General features: G+C 40.3%; 1 protein-coding gene and 1 long non-coding RNA gene across 7 annotated transcripts in view; one reads left to right on the top strand and one right to left on the bottom strand.

Annotated features, from left to right (window-relative positions):
- Positions 1-15,191, bottom strand: part of tspan9 (tetraspanin 9) — a 246,563-nt gene that overhangs the window by 36,427 nt on the left and 194,945 nt on the right.
- On the top strand, positions 12,839-13,694 carry LOC116409693. The gene is made up of 2 exons (XR_004221916.1): positions 12,839-12,938; positions 13,476-13,694. It is a non-coding gene; the product is annotated as an uncharacterized LOC116409693 (long non-coding RNA).

Below are 15,191 nucleotides of genomic sequence, written 5' to 3'. Positions count from 1 at the left end.
AAGGAAGCCTTATACAACAAATGAAATACCGGCTACAATAAAGAAACCGTAGCTAAACATCTACTTTACAGCTTACTCATGCATTTGAGTATTATGGTGCCTAATATTGTATTGTATCTTCCCTAAATGCCTTGCTTATCAACAAGTACAAACAGGTGCCTTGTTGAAATTACATTTTTGCCTTCAGATTTTTTCGTTGGATGGCTAATGTGAGGAATAGGCTATTTATTGCCAGTATAAGGGGTTCTTAAGGATTTGTCATGTTGGTATATGTTGCACCATGGTGCTCAGCCGCATCAGTCAAGCACTAACCTGACAGCGGAAAGCACAAATAGCTCAGATGTATACACTGTCTTCAAAAACAATTTGGTTAAAACCTCTTCATGCTACAAGAGTTATTAGGCTTTCACCACTAAGAGCTGACTGCGCCCTTCTATAAATTGCCAGCAATGGCCATAAGAGTTTCTGGTGAAAGGCGGAATGCTTTTTTAATGCAGCAATGCAAGGTGTTAAAGTAGATCTCTTATTTCAGATTAAGCTACTGCTTCACTTGTATTGCTCTTCTAGTATCATTCAGAATATAGCCAGAATCTATCTATCTATCTATCTATCTATCTATCTATCTATCTATCTATCTATCTATCTATCATCTATCTATCGCTCTCTATCTCTTTCTCTATCTATCTATCTATCTATCTATCTATCTATCTATCTATCTATCTATCTATCTATCTATCTATCACTCTCTATCTCTCTCTCTCTCTCTCTTTCTCTATCACTCTCTATCTATCTCTTTCTCTCTCTCTCTCTATCACCTATCTATCCCTTTCTCTCTGTCTCTATCTATAGAATAGGGTTACTTCTCAAGAGCAAAGTTGCCTATTGTTGATAAATGACCCCCACTGCAGTGTGTCCTTCAAAAAAAACATAAAACAAGTAAAAATGCCTAAAAGCAAATGGACGTACAGACTACTAAATCCTTACATCCATAAACAGCCTAAAGTGGGTTAGTGTGACTGTAAAAAAAAAAAAAATGATGTTCTCTTTAAATGCAGCTTGAATGAATCTATCTCATAAAAACCATATTATCTGGCAACATACAATGGATATTATAAAAAAGACAGCAAAAAATTGAATAGCTGACCAATATTTTATTTATTATTAAAGTGTTCCTGGGAGATTTTATGGTAGCATTAAATTTTAATGATGCAAGATGATAACTCTAAATAAAAACTTTGCACATTAATGTATTTTCCAATTAATCTCAACTGCACGTGGAATATTAATGGGTGTGTAAACAGGCCTTATCGCCGGACATTACTCTGCACTTCGGCTTTATGAGCGAGTTCATATGTTTGTAAAAGACAAGCAGTTTAACAAGGTCAGCTGACATAGGAAGGAGCAATATAGCAAGCAAAAATACCAACTTATGCAGTGCTTTACATTCACTTCTAATAAATAGGGTTTACAAAGGCTTAATCATTTACAAAGGGTTACAGAATAAAAATGGCATTAGAAGGCAGACATGTCTATCACCACTGAAACCTAATTTACCAATTCCAGATTAATAGGGTTTTCACCCAATACAGGTATGGGATCCCTTATCCGGAAACCCGTGATTCAGAAAGTCCCAAATTACGGAAAGGCCATAATCCCCCATAGACTCCATTATAAGCAAATAATTAAAATGATTAAAAATGATTTCCTTTTTCTCTGTAATTAAAAAACAGTACCTTGTACTTGATCCCAACTAAGATATAATTAACCCTCTTTGGGGGCAGAACAGCCCTATTGGGTTTATTTAATGGTTAAATGATTCCCTTTTCTCTGTAATAATAAAACAGTACCTGTACTTGATCCCAACTAAGATATAATTAAACCTTATTGGAGGCAAAACCATCCTATTGGGTTTATTCAATATTTAAATTATTTTTAGCAGACTTAACTTACGGAGATCCAAATTACGGAAAGATCCCTTATGCGGAAAACCCCAAGTCCCAAGCATTCTAGTGATGCATCCTCCAGTTTTCAGAGAAATAGTAATTTCCAAAACAGTAGTTTTCAGAAAGTAATGGTTACATGCGTAATATCGTGTGCTAATATCGCACGCGGCGAAATAACGCAAGAAAATCGCTCATCGCACAATAACTAACGCAAAGAACATCGCTTCTTAATTATGACAAGTGTCCTTTTAGTGAATCGAGCGTTAAGTCGCAAAAAATAAGAAATTATACAATTTTTAATGCATGCATAATAGCGCTCGTTTTATCGACCTTTAGTGAAGCGGCCCCTAAGTCCTCAGAATAATATTTAAGCAACTACATCTGCAGAAACCAGAGGGCAACAAAAATGGCAAAGGTTGCTTCCCTGACCCCATGTCTTTCAGTCCGGTGATGTGTAGTTTATGCAGGTTGTCATACGGGTCTCGGAATTTCCTATTATATTTGTTTTTTTACCATTTGACAGATTAATGTTTCCTGACATTCACTTCAAAATGACTCTTCGGATCTCCCCGAGCATCTTATATCAGCAAATGTTGGCTCAGTCCATTCTTCAAAAGCGAAAATGCTCAACATTTTTTTTAGCTGACCAACAAAAAGTCCTACACTGCATTCTATTTGACAAATAACATGATGAAACAGATACACAATACATGATTATCACAGTTAATCCTGCCATAGAGGCATCTTATATAATATTGTAACTATACCAATGCTTTTCAGAGGAAATTTATTTTAAAGGGCATTGCCGTTATGTAAGAATGACAGGATAGCTTTAGAAGGGCAGAATTAAAATTATGGCTTAAAGACCAAAAATTGCTCCTCAAGGCTTGATAACATCTGCAGATTATTTGGTGCAATTCATATATATATATTTATAATCCAAAAAAGGGGCCGCTTCACACAGGTTTTATCACGAGTCTCAGTGGTTTATTAGGTGAAAAACACAGAACTGACATTTCAGCTACTCCTGCAGCCTTTCTCAATACAGTGGCACGATCCAAGATCCAAACCCCAACATTTTGGTTGTATTTCCCTGATTAAGAAGGAATGACAAGTATTTTTAAAGGAGAAGGAATAGGTTAAAGCATGCCTATAGCTAGTCCTCCTTATTAGTCATATGCGGCTCCACAAAAAGTCAACCCACACTGATGCTAACCCAACCGCTTCCAACTCGACCTGGCCATCCACCTTTATTTATAGACTTGTGCCCGACCTGTCCCATCTCTGACATCAAGAAGTGGGCACGCACACACCTATAAATAGAGATTGGCGAAAGAGAGGCACAGTATAGTCATGGGCAAGAAGGGAAGAAGAGGGAAGAAGAGCTTGGCTCAAACCTGCCTGCAGCCTGCAAATGTTTGAATGTCGGCCCAAACCTGTCTGACCCATGGATTTCAGTCTGGCCCACACATAATACTCCTTATAACATGCTTAAAGGAGAAGCTAAAAAATATAGTGAAGATAATGTTGTATGTATTTTTTCCATAGGACACCTCATTTTAGTCAATATGCCTAACTTGATGGCAGAAAAAAATGAAAGAATTAAATACTTTTAAATTGACCTTTAAAGGAGAAGGAAAGGCTAAGTCACTTGGGGGTGCCAAAATGTTAGGCACCCCCAAGTGACTTTAATCGCTTACCTTGTACCCTGGGCTGGTGCCCCTGTTAGGAGAGAACAGCACCAGCCTGGGGTAGCTGTAGTGAGCGTTTCCTTCATCCGTGTTTCTTCTGCGGGCGAAATCCCTGGGCCGGTGCATGCGCAATAGAGTGAAGAGCCGACTTTGTTGTTAAAGTTCGGCTTTTAACTCTAATGCGCATGTGCAAGCGTGCCAACGCGGAGGAAGGAAGCACTCGCAGCTACCCCGGGCTGGTGCTGTTCTCTCTTAACAGGGGCACCAGCCCGGGGTACAAGGTAAGCGATTAAAGTCACTTGGGGGTGCCTAACATTTTGGCACCCCCAAGTGACTTAGGCTTACCTTCTCCTTTGAAACATGTTCTCCTCTACTGGAACTACACTTAGCTTCTTCCTCTTCACTCCTTACTTCTTCAGTCCCTGCACTGACATCTTGGTCCATAAGCTTTGCTGCTGACAGTATCTACTTCCCTATCCAGGTCAATGTACCTCTCTCATGCTGACGTAAGTCTCCTTTGATCCAATAATCAAACTCTCATCATTAAACGACGCCCGTGTTCCCAAGAAATGCATTCTGCTAACAGATGAGCCAAGAGGTGGACAGGTTTGATGTACTGATCAATAGGGGAAAATCTAAACTGATACAAACAGAATAGAGATGTCAGTTTAAACAAGTCTTTCTCGCACAGCATGGGACTGGAATCAATGGAGACTTTGCTGACAGAAGAAACATCAGAAGCAGGCAGAAAATGTATAGGAGCTAGCTAGTTACATACACCATCACGTGACATCCATACTATTGATATTGCTGGAACTGTTTGAGACATTTTGGACCACAGACAGCAACAAGAGGTACTCTGTACTAACTCATTATCAATATATAGGACATTAAGGCATTGTTTACCCATATTTTGCAATATACTTCAAGTTGGCCAACTATGTCAAAGTCATCCCAGTCTGGCCAGTCCTACAACCACTTTTATCTGATTCATTAAGAATTCTACTGCTTTAATATAAAGGCACTGGGATCACCTGACTGTAGCTGGGAAGGGTGAGAGCTACAACATGGAGCTGGTCACTGCTCCTGTATAAACTATAGCAAACAAGGGCACAACTTTACCTTGTTTGCTACTTTTTGGACCACTTCCTGGTCTTTTGATGAGCAGCCGCCAGGATTTCTACTGGTGAGAGGTCAACTCCATTTCAACATGAATCCCAGTCTTGTGAAAGCTCTAAGGCTAATGACATTATTATGGAAACAACAACTAATGCCCAGGAGGGACTATTTTGCATCTACCCAAAGGAAATCTGACATATAAAGGCTCCTTATGACCACAAGGTCAATTTTGGCACATTTTGCTATGCTTTTAACCCAGAATGCAGGCTTTTCCCAGAATTCCAGCAGAACTGTAAGGTACAGGGGAGTCGTGCTTGGTGCAATAGCGTATATAGTGCATATTTTCTCAAACTGCATGCAATTGTGCTGAAAATCTTCAGGACTGCATCATTTCCAGGTCACCATCAGTTTGCATGTTATTCCTTAGGTGCAAGTAGGCTTGCCTCTGTGCAAACCCTGAAGCCATGTACGAGGTAGCAGTAGGCCCACGTACCAATAATGGTACTTGCACACAATTCAGAACAAGAGGTCGGATGGACAGTGGCCCAAGTGCAAGTATACAGTGCAAGGAGCAGCTTTGCACACATGTACCTTTAAAATAATGGCTTTACAAATTGGATCAGTAAAAAAAAAACCCAGCAAATAACAGAAAAACAAAAAACTGGAATAAACAGAAATAATTGGCAATCAGTAGCTCAGTTGGTATTAAATGACTTGGGAAGTGAGTCTCAGCAAAACAATTACACTGAAAAAGAAGCTCTTTACCCCGATACCAACTGGATTTTATACAGATATATTCTGCTAAGAATATATATTTTCTTCTCCCCCAGCACCTTTCCTATGCAAACTCATCCCATCTTCTTTAGAGAATGATGAACTTTGTGTAATTATGATACTGTTGAATTCCATGCATTGAACAGATGAACTTGTGTAATTACAGTATGATACTGTTGAATTCCATACATTGATTCCATTTTTCATTTAAAGACCATATAGTGTGTAACAGTCATTAAAAAAACAACAACTGGTAATCGAGTCAAGAACCCACATTTATGTTCTTTCTGTGAAGTCCTGTCAATCAAAGAAAATGGTCTGAAACTGAGAACTGGCAACACAGTGTAACAAAAGCCCTAACGTTTTTTCATATGCAACAAAATACTGAAAGGGTTTCCCGCTGGTCCCGCCATTGTTAGGAGCTGCAATTAAACATCTGCAATTCTTCCCATTGAGTGTAGGCAGCCTTATTCACTATGGATAATCCTACCTCCCATACCACTTCATTAACTATATATAAGATATCAGCCAAACCATTAAAATACTGTACAAAACATACATACATTAAACAGGAACAGCCTTTCTGTACATATTTAATCTCATTTATCTTTGATTTTGCCTGCTGTACAGATTCCAGTATACTTTCCAATGCACATTATTGACAAGATTTCTAATGGGTTACAGCTAAAAGCAGCATTTGTTTATCCTTTTCTGTTCTCTGGTTTTGACTCTTAAAACAAAGTAATAGGAGTCAGCTCTCCTCCAGGTCTGTTAACCAGCTGGACCAGAATGACCATCCAAGCTATGTCAGTGGGGCCAGGTCTTGCTGGAGGCTACCTGTCATCTCATGGAGCTACAAGGGGAGAGAGTAGTGATGGACAGGTCAACAAAAAAGTGACCCACAAATCACCATAACCAAGCCATTACTTATATACCCACACCTAACCTGCCCATCTCTGGCATGGCAACCAGAGACCCACCAAAGATGTCCCACATTTTTCTGGATAACCTGCTCATCATTAGGCAGGGGGTGGTCCTAGAGGTCAGGTTCTCCTATCGACCCAAGGTACGCCAGTTCAACAGCACATGGCTTCTGCTGCAAAGTTTCAGGTGTCACAACCACCATTGCAGAGTATATAAACAGACAGGCAGATACTGCTTTCAATAGCAATTACATTTACCAATTATCTATTATAACTGCTGTATAACGGAAGAAATATCAAGGCATTCTAGTTATTACTCCAATCAATCACACCCAGAAAATCAAATATACACACAAACCTATAAAGCTGCTGCTACTAAGCCCAATAAATGACTGTGTGCACCATAAAGACAGATTCATTTTTTTATCCCCTTCTAATAATTAAACACCCCATTGGCTCCCTGTAGCGACGAACTGATAATGATTTGCTATTGGTTGCACTGCTGAGATTATATAACGAGAGACTCTTGGTTCAGTCATTTCTTTATGTGATTCCTGCTGTGTCACTGGCGACGTTCCCAAGGTTTTAAATCTGTATCTTGAGCGTAACGCGATTGAGATTGATTCCCCCCCCCCTTGTTTATTTTTTTTACTCATTGCACACTTTTCAATTACTGAGACTTTAACGAGTAGAAATGAACAAGGCGCCCAACCAGGACTAAGCAGTGCGCGTACACTCGCCTGGGGAAAACAATGCGGCAGGAGTGTGGGGGGGGGGATTAATAGAACATTAGTTTTGTCACTCGGGAACTGGTAATTACAATTATTCTTTCTCCGTTGAAATCACGACACAAGGTCGGAACACATGGGCTAATATTTATCAAGAGATGACTCTCTGAACATCTTAACTTATCAAACAATTTAACGAGATCCGCCCGCTAAACAAAGAGATTCTTTGGTTAAATTTAGAGTTTCATGATCGCTCATTATTTTGGGACTAAGATGGTTCCCGATGGCCGGCACAGTGCAAAAGTCTAATCTCTTTAGTGGTTTATTCCATTACCCCTCCTTATCTGCTGTAGCTTCACAGAAATACCCTGCAAGCTTGGCCTTCTCCACAGTAATCTGCACTGCTGTAGAATAGAGGAAGAAAATAATCCAAAATGTACCCCCTCTGACATGGGATGAATTAGCTCTCCGTGCCTATGTTGGAATTATTAACTGTTAAAGAAGAACTGGAGAAATAGTGTCTAAATGCTTTGTTTTGGGGTTCTGTACCAGCCCAAGGCCACCACAACCCTTTGGCAGGGAATATCTGTACCCCTAAAGATGCCCCCAGTAGCTCCCCATCTTATTTTCTGTTGATTCCCAGCACATGTTTTGGACTGCTGTCACTTACCCGAGCTTAGGGGCCCACACACAATATACAGTAACATTAAAAATAGAAGGTTGATTAGTAATTAAATTAAGTTCAGAAATCAATACATTCTGCATCCAATTTGATTAATAACCAGCCTTGTAGTATCAGCTTCTATGACAAGATGTATCCTAGATTAGCACACACAAAAGATGGATTAATAAGAGCTGCTCGGGACAACGTTAAAGCGATGAATCATAACCGTTATAGAGCTGCTGAACCTCCGGGTCGGTACAAAAAAAAAAAATATTTATATATATATATATACTGTGTATATATATATATAAAAAAATATAACAGCAGTTATAGGCAAATTCTTTATTAGTCCATAGTCAACCTGAAACCTCCTGAAACACCTGTTATCTGCCATCATGATGCTCGCCATGGTCTTAAGGTTCCCTTACACCGGCTGATTCTAGCTGCCGATATCGGTCCCTTAGACCGATTCAGCAGCTAATTGGCCCGTGTATGGGTCCCCGAACCGACTTTGCCTATACCCATCGTTATAATTCAATCGTTTGGCCCCCGGGCCATCGGGAGAAGATCCACTCGCTTGGCAACATCACCAAGCGAGCGGATCTTAAGGTGTATGGGGACCTAAACTGTCTACACCATGTTGAGCCCCCAAAATCCTGTAGATGTAATTTCCTTTTCCTAGGTAAAGCCCAGATTTCTAGGCCCCAGTCTCTATACTCCTGAAATGTAGGGCTGCTGTAGTGGCTAAAATGGGGCTTTCCGGAACAAAAGCATACTAGAATATCAGAGAAAGAACTAGATATAGGCAACATATTTATGTGGGCTGGCATAGTTAAAGGGGAAGCAAGGTAAAGAAACGACCATGCATAAGGGACCAAGTTGGCGCCAGGGGTGAGCGAGTGGTTATGAGCAGGGCATCAGGCATATTTACCCAAGTAGGTGCACCTCTTAAGGCCCGCATACACGGGCCGATTTTTTACTGTCAAACGACCGATTCCCGAACGATCCGATACTATCGTTAAGTTATCGTATAGTTGATGGTGTGCGAACGATCGTCGGCCCACTAATCGACCCGACATTATCGTCCCCAAAATCGATCGGCCAGGTTTAAAAATTTTAGTCGTTTAACGATAAAATCTGCCAGTTGGTGTGAGTGTCAGACATTTGTCTTCGAACGATTGTTCTCTGCACATGTCATGATTGCCAGCAGCCGAAGTCAACGAACATAAATAAATAAATACTGCTTCCGCCACGACATTGGATCATACGTAGATGTACGATCGTACGTATTGTACGATAATGATACGATGAAATCTTTTGCAAATTATCGTTGCCCATGGATGGCATATCTATTGGAAACCCGATCGTCATATGATCGTTTGTCGATATAATCGTTCGTCGCACAACGAGTGAAATCGCCTCGTGTATGGGGACCTTTAGTTGATATTTTATTGGGACCCTCCCTACTTATTTGTCAGCTTTCTGGTTACTAAGGTAAGTAGGGACCATAGCAACCAGATAAATAACAAATTACAAACTAAAGAAATTCAAAACCTATCATAATCAAAGCTTCTAGTAATGTATTCTTTGGATGTTACTTGTTACACTGAGTTTCTTTCCCCTTTAGCTTCTTCAGCGGATAATTTCTCCAAAACTTTATCCATGCCAGGGCCATTCCCTGTGCTATGACTGTCGAAGTCAGATCTTTGTTGTGAGATATATAGTTTGGGATTTTAGCCGGACTGCATCCTTGGTAAGTAGGTCAGTCTATTCAAAGATGTATGGGCCTACGAGGACGCTGCATCTTCTTCTCATCAGTGCAGTTTTCACATGTAGCAGCCGTGCAATTCCAGTGGTAAGAGGATATCAGATCTCTGCATTTAAGCTTTAAATCAGCCAAAGTGACAGTTTAACCGCAACAATTGTGAAGGATCTATATCAGATGATGTGTACATGTGATATGTGTTAAATATAATTTACACACCAACTTAAAGGGAAATGGGTAGTTCACCTAGTCGGTTAGACAGCGACTTCATTATTTCATTTGTTAAAAAAAAAAAAAACAACCCTAGTTGTATGTATATCTATATATATATATATATATATATATATATAGTTACATAGTTACATAGGGTTGAAAAAAGACCATTGTCCATCAAGTTCAACCCATCCGAGTAAACCCAGCACACAACCTATACTAACCAATCTATACACTCACATACATAAACTATATATATACAACCAGTAATACTAACTGTAGATATTAGTATCACAATAGCCTTGGATATTCTGCTTGTTCAAAAACTCATCCAGGCCCCTCTTAAAGGCATTAACAGAGTCTGCCATTACCACATCACTAGGAAGGGCATTCCACAGCCTCACTGCCCTCACCGTGAAAAACCACCTACGCTGCTTCAAATGGAAGCTCTGTTCCTCTAATCTATAGGGGTGACCTCTGGTGCGCTGATTGTTTTTATGGGAAAAAAGAACATCCCCCAACTGCCTATAATCCCCTATACAGTATACAGTATATATATAAAATATGTATATATATCTTAGGCAACATCTTATTTCAGTGTTTACTTGCCCTTTAACATCTGTTTTCTATATAAGTCCAACCGAATGACTGCACCTGTAACATGGGCGCTCTCCCCATCTCTATTTGTACTGTTCCCGACGGATTAGGAGACCCAATTGTTACTATCACACGATGCTCAACCAGGTTCAGAATCCTTCTGTGCCTCTAAGAGATCTGCGATTAGTTGTCTTTTGCTTAAGCTATACAGGCCAAGCCTGGCTAATCTTTCCTTACAAATCATTGCTCCACTGATAGGCAGCTGCTCACTGACATTCTACATTTCAATTTCACCGTTTTGTTCCTTTTTGCTACATAATGTTTTACAATGCTGATTATTAAGTAGAAATGAATGTATTTCTTAAGCCCCAGAAAATGTGGATTTATATTATAAGAGACAATGCAAAGGGCTGCTGGACAGGAGCATCAGCACCAGGCAGGGTGTCAGTCTCCTGCCCCCCCCCCCCCCCCAGCACATATGGTTCAAGTCTGGCTCCTCCCATGCACCTGGACAACATGTCTGTGCACTGTGGCCAGGGCCTATTTTGTTTGTGAGCAGTGGAGCAAACTATCCACAGACTCCCCCTCTGTGATATAAGGCTAATGCCACATGGGCGTATTCTCGAATATGCCCCGCTACGCTAGAATGAATTAAATATGCTCGGGTGCAGGCACATGTAGCCGATATCCGTCAAAAAACGCGAGACTTTGTGGCACATTTACTTACCCACGAACGGGCCGAATGTGTCCGATTGCGTTTTTTTCGTAATGATCGGTATTTGGCGATTTTTCGGAAAATTTCTCGTTGCCATTCCGAATGTTGCGCAAAATCTAGCGATTTTTTCATAGGGTTAAAACTTGCGTGAAAAGTTGTGCCTTTTTCGTAGCCATTCCGAAAGTTGCGCAAAATGTTGCGATTTTTTCGTAGCGTTTGGATTCATTCAAGCTTCAGTATGGTGACTTTTCTTGGGCCAGGTTGGAACTGCAGGGTGCCATTGAATCCTATGGGAGGCTTCCAAAATCATGCTAAGTCTGAAAGTTTCGCCCGCCGCTTACGAGCGCTCAATACGAAAAAGTTGCGACAAGATACGAGCGAATCGTCGTAAAGGCGCCGAAAAAATCGCAAAAAAAAATAAGAAAAAGTCGCAAAATGTTCGTTTTCCAAACGGAATTTTTCCAATTCGGATTCGAATTCGTGTCTTAGTAAATCAGCCCCTTTGTATCTTCGGCGGATATCAGCCACATGTGCCTGCACCCGAGCATATTTCATTCATTCAGGTGCAGGCAGAGGTAGGAGGAGCGTATGGCGATATTTTCGCAAACGTGTATGGCATGTCGGCGAGTCGACCGATATCGCAGGAAGCTGCTGATATCGGACGACTCGCCGATCGGACCAGTTTGAAAATTTTGATCGGGCGCCATAGAAGGCGCCTGACCAAAATTCTCCCTTCAGAGCTGAATCGGCAGAAGGAGGTTTCTACCTCCTTACCTGCCGATTCAGCCCTGAATGGTGTGTGGCGGATCTTACAATGTTTCGTGCGACCGATGGTCGTACGAAACATCGTCAGATCGCCACGTGTATGGCCACCTTAAGAGTGCTCTTCTGCCTCCTCTGCCTGCCATCAATCTTATATTACTTGCCAATCAGTGCCAGATCAGTCTGGACTCAGATACTCCATGGCCCTTCTATTTGCGGCACATATTTCACAGAACAGGAGGAATCGGAAAGCATCTAGAGTATCATTTATGGCAAATAAACCCACAAGAAATAAGCTCAAACCTGATCAATTCCCCTACATTTCCTATTCTCTGCTGACAGCTGCTTTATATTATAATCCCCCCTGGGAAGGCAGGACCTGTGACTTTATACCTGTAAGTAACAGTTTGCCTGGAGAATAAAGACAAGACATGGAGGGGGGTATGGAATAAACAACATTTGGATCGATATCTGCTTCCACAAAGTATTTTTACAGTTGACAAAAAGATTACGGACAGATGAGACACCGAGTCTTCCTAATGTAAGTTCACTAAAATTGTACTTTTATAAGAATAACCACACCCATGGGCAACCACACATACATTACATATAAAAGATTGACTCCTCCAGGGATATGATAACTGTATCAGAATGGCCTTTTCTGCTGTAGATCTGAGAAATCCAGCTGAATGGTGGTGGAAATGAAAGGGACACATTACGATTATCTTTCCTTTATTGCCATCATATTATATTTCTGTTCAGCTATAAATCAGCACCTCATGGCTAGAAACTTTTTTTTCCCAACAATAAAACATTGATTTACCTGCCAACCCCTTTTCCTATATCTTTTATAAATTTAACCATTCAACCATTATAAAGTGGTTGCTTGGCAACCAACTTGCTCCTAGCATAATCTCTAACTGTAACTATTTCATAGATGTTTCATAGATCCTGCCTTTACATCTCAAATTTTTACAATACAATCAGATTGTCAGCAATCATTTAACGTCAACCTTTCAGGATAACCCGATTCGCTTCTCCGAGGTAAAAATGCATTATTTGGGCAAAGGTATATCCTTCACTTTGTCTTAGACAAATTATTATGGGTAATACTGTCCAGGCAGGCAGATGTATCTGTATTTATATTCATTGGCACCACCATATCATTAGGTCACTGTAGGGTCATTTACAAACATGCCTACAAGTGCAATGGAGAATAGGCACTGATATAATTCATTTACTTAGATTGTAAGCTCTACAGGGCAGGGACCTCCTTCCTACTGTGTCGTATACCACATGGCACTTAATTATTTATTGTAACACTTGTCCTCCCTGTGTATAATTGTGTATATTGCAAAATTGTAAAGCTCTGTGTAACCTTGAAGCAATTTATAAATGAAGTTAACACAACCCACCAAATGATGGACACAACTTGCACCCAGAGTTACACTTAATTTGAACTTTATCTGTATGTTACGGATTTTGGTGGTCACTAATTAATGTCATTGTCAAAGACACGACATAGGGTGTTATAGTGCAGTTTGTTTGCTGTATTACACTATATATTTTTTTTCCTCCTAGGACCTATTCAAGCAAGTGCAAAACAAAAGAGGACGCTCTACAGAAAGTATTTATTTATTTCAACCTTTGCACAATGTATTAGGCATGCGGTTTATATGTAATGACATCCATTTTGATGCAATAGCTTCAACAGCACCAAGCAGTGTGGCCATAATTACACTGACCAAGTCAGCAGCCTATTGGTCCATGTAAGGATGCATAAAGATCACATCCATGATGGACAGCTGTTTAGATGATGATTGGGCCAGGTGGAAAAACGTGTTGCTTTGGATAGCACTAGGCTAGAGATACATTCTAGAGATACATACATTTTACATTTTTACATAATAGAGATACATACATTCTGGATACAGTCTAGAAATACAAAGAAAAAGGCTTTGCATTGGGCTAGTTCAGATATCAGCTGAGCTAGGTAGAGAAACTTATAGCCATAGGACAGCCAAGACTATAACTGCTAGGGGCGATTCACTAAAGTGCGTTAAAATGTGCGTTATTTATAGCATGCGTTAAAAATGTTATCGCGTCTAATTTTTCGTGTCTTAACGCAAGATTCACTAAAAGCATACTTGCGTTAATTTACGTGCAATGCTGATTGCGTTATTTTAGTTGCAAAGTGCAGTATTTGACGGAACGAGCGCTAATCAACGCACCGCATACAATTATTTGCCGCATGCGAAAAAACGCACACCATTTTAGCCATACATGCCATTACTTTCGGAAAATTACTGTACTAAAATTGCCCATTTCCCTGCAAACTGGCGGCTGCATCACTCTAGGGCCAACACATACTTAATAACACTGCAAAATATTTTATTGCCAAAAGCTCATTAACTGTACATTTCTATAATTACCGCCTGCCTCAAGTAGGTGTTATTTTTCGCACAGACAAATATGATATTTAGTGTTTGTGAATCATGTGTTAGTGTTATTTTGGCGCACAAATTAACGCATGCGGTAGTGCGAAATTTAACGCATGCGATATGCGACTTAATGCAAGCGGTAATACTGTAGCGGATCGCGCGTTAATTTTTGCGTCAATTTTAACGCAAAAAAGATAAAAATTAACGCACTTTAGTGAATCAGCCCTACTGTCTTGTAGTGGAAATAGGGTTGCCACCTGTCTAACTTTGAACCAGGCTGTCTGGTTTAGAACTGCCTGTCCAGGTTTCAAATCGATTTCAATGATGTGTTTTGAATAAGACCTGTTTTCCCATGACAGTATGTCTTTAAGCCTAAACATTTGGATCACCCTGACTTGGCCAGCCACTAGACATTCCAGTTTGATCACCTGGTCAAAAGTACAAGTTTTCTTTTATCTTCCTCTTTATTGTTCATCAAACACAAAATGGGAAGAATGATGTCACAAAGCTCACAACTGGAACCGTTACAGAAGGCTATCTCTACATAGAACAGGGTGACTTGTCTACAGATTCCAGAATAGAAATGTGAGGCATGCCAAGCCGATATGGGACTACTGGCAGAAGCACAACATGCCTCAACTCAACATCCCCTCTGCCAAAATCTCAGAACAGCTGACTATTACTGCAGAAACATTATGACTTCAGACTTGGCTGCCAATCTCCGGCCATCATGATGCTGTCCTAATACCGCTTTCATGTAGTTAAACCTGCAAGCGCAGTTGAAGTTTAGTGTATCTAACATACCCTACTTAAAAAGTTCACGCAGAGTCCAGCCAAACCTCACTTCTGACATTGA

The sequence above is a fragment of the Xenopus tropicalis genome, chromosome 3 (assembly GCF_000004195.4).
Source record: "Xenopus tropicalis strain Nigerian chromosome 3, UCB_Xtro_10.0, whole genome shotgun sequence".
NCBI classification, from domain to species: domain Eukaryota; kingdom Metazoa; phylum Chordata; class Amphibia; order Anura; family Pipidae; genus Xenopus; species Xenopus tropicalis.
The sequence above is the reverse complement of the archived record's forward strand: the minus strand, read 5'-3'. Positions and strand labels throughout refer to the sequence as shown.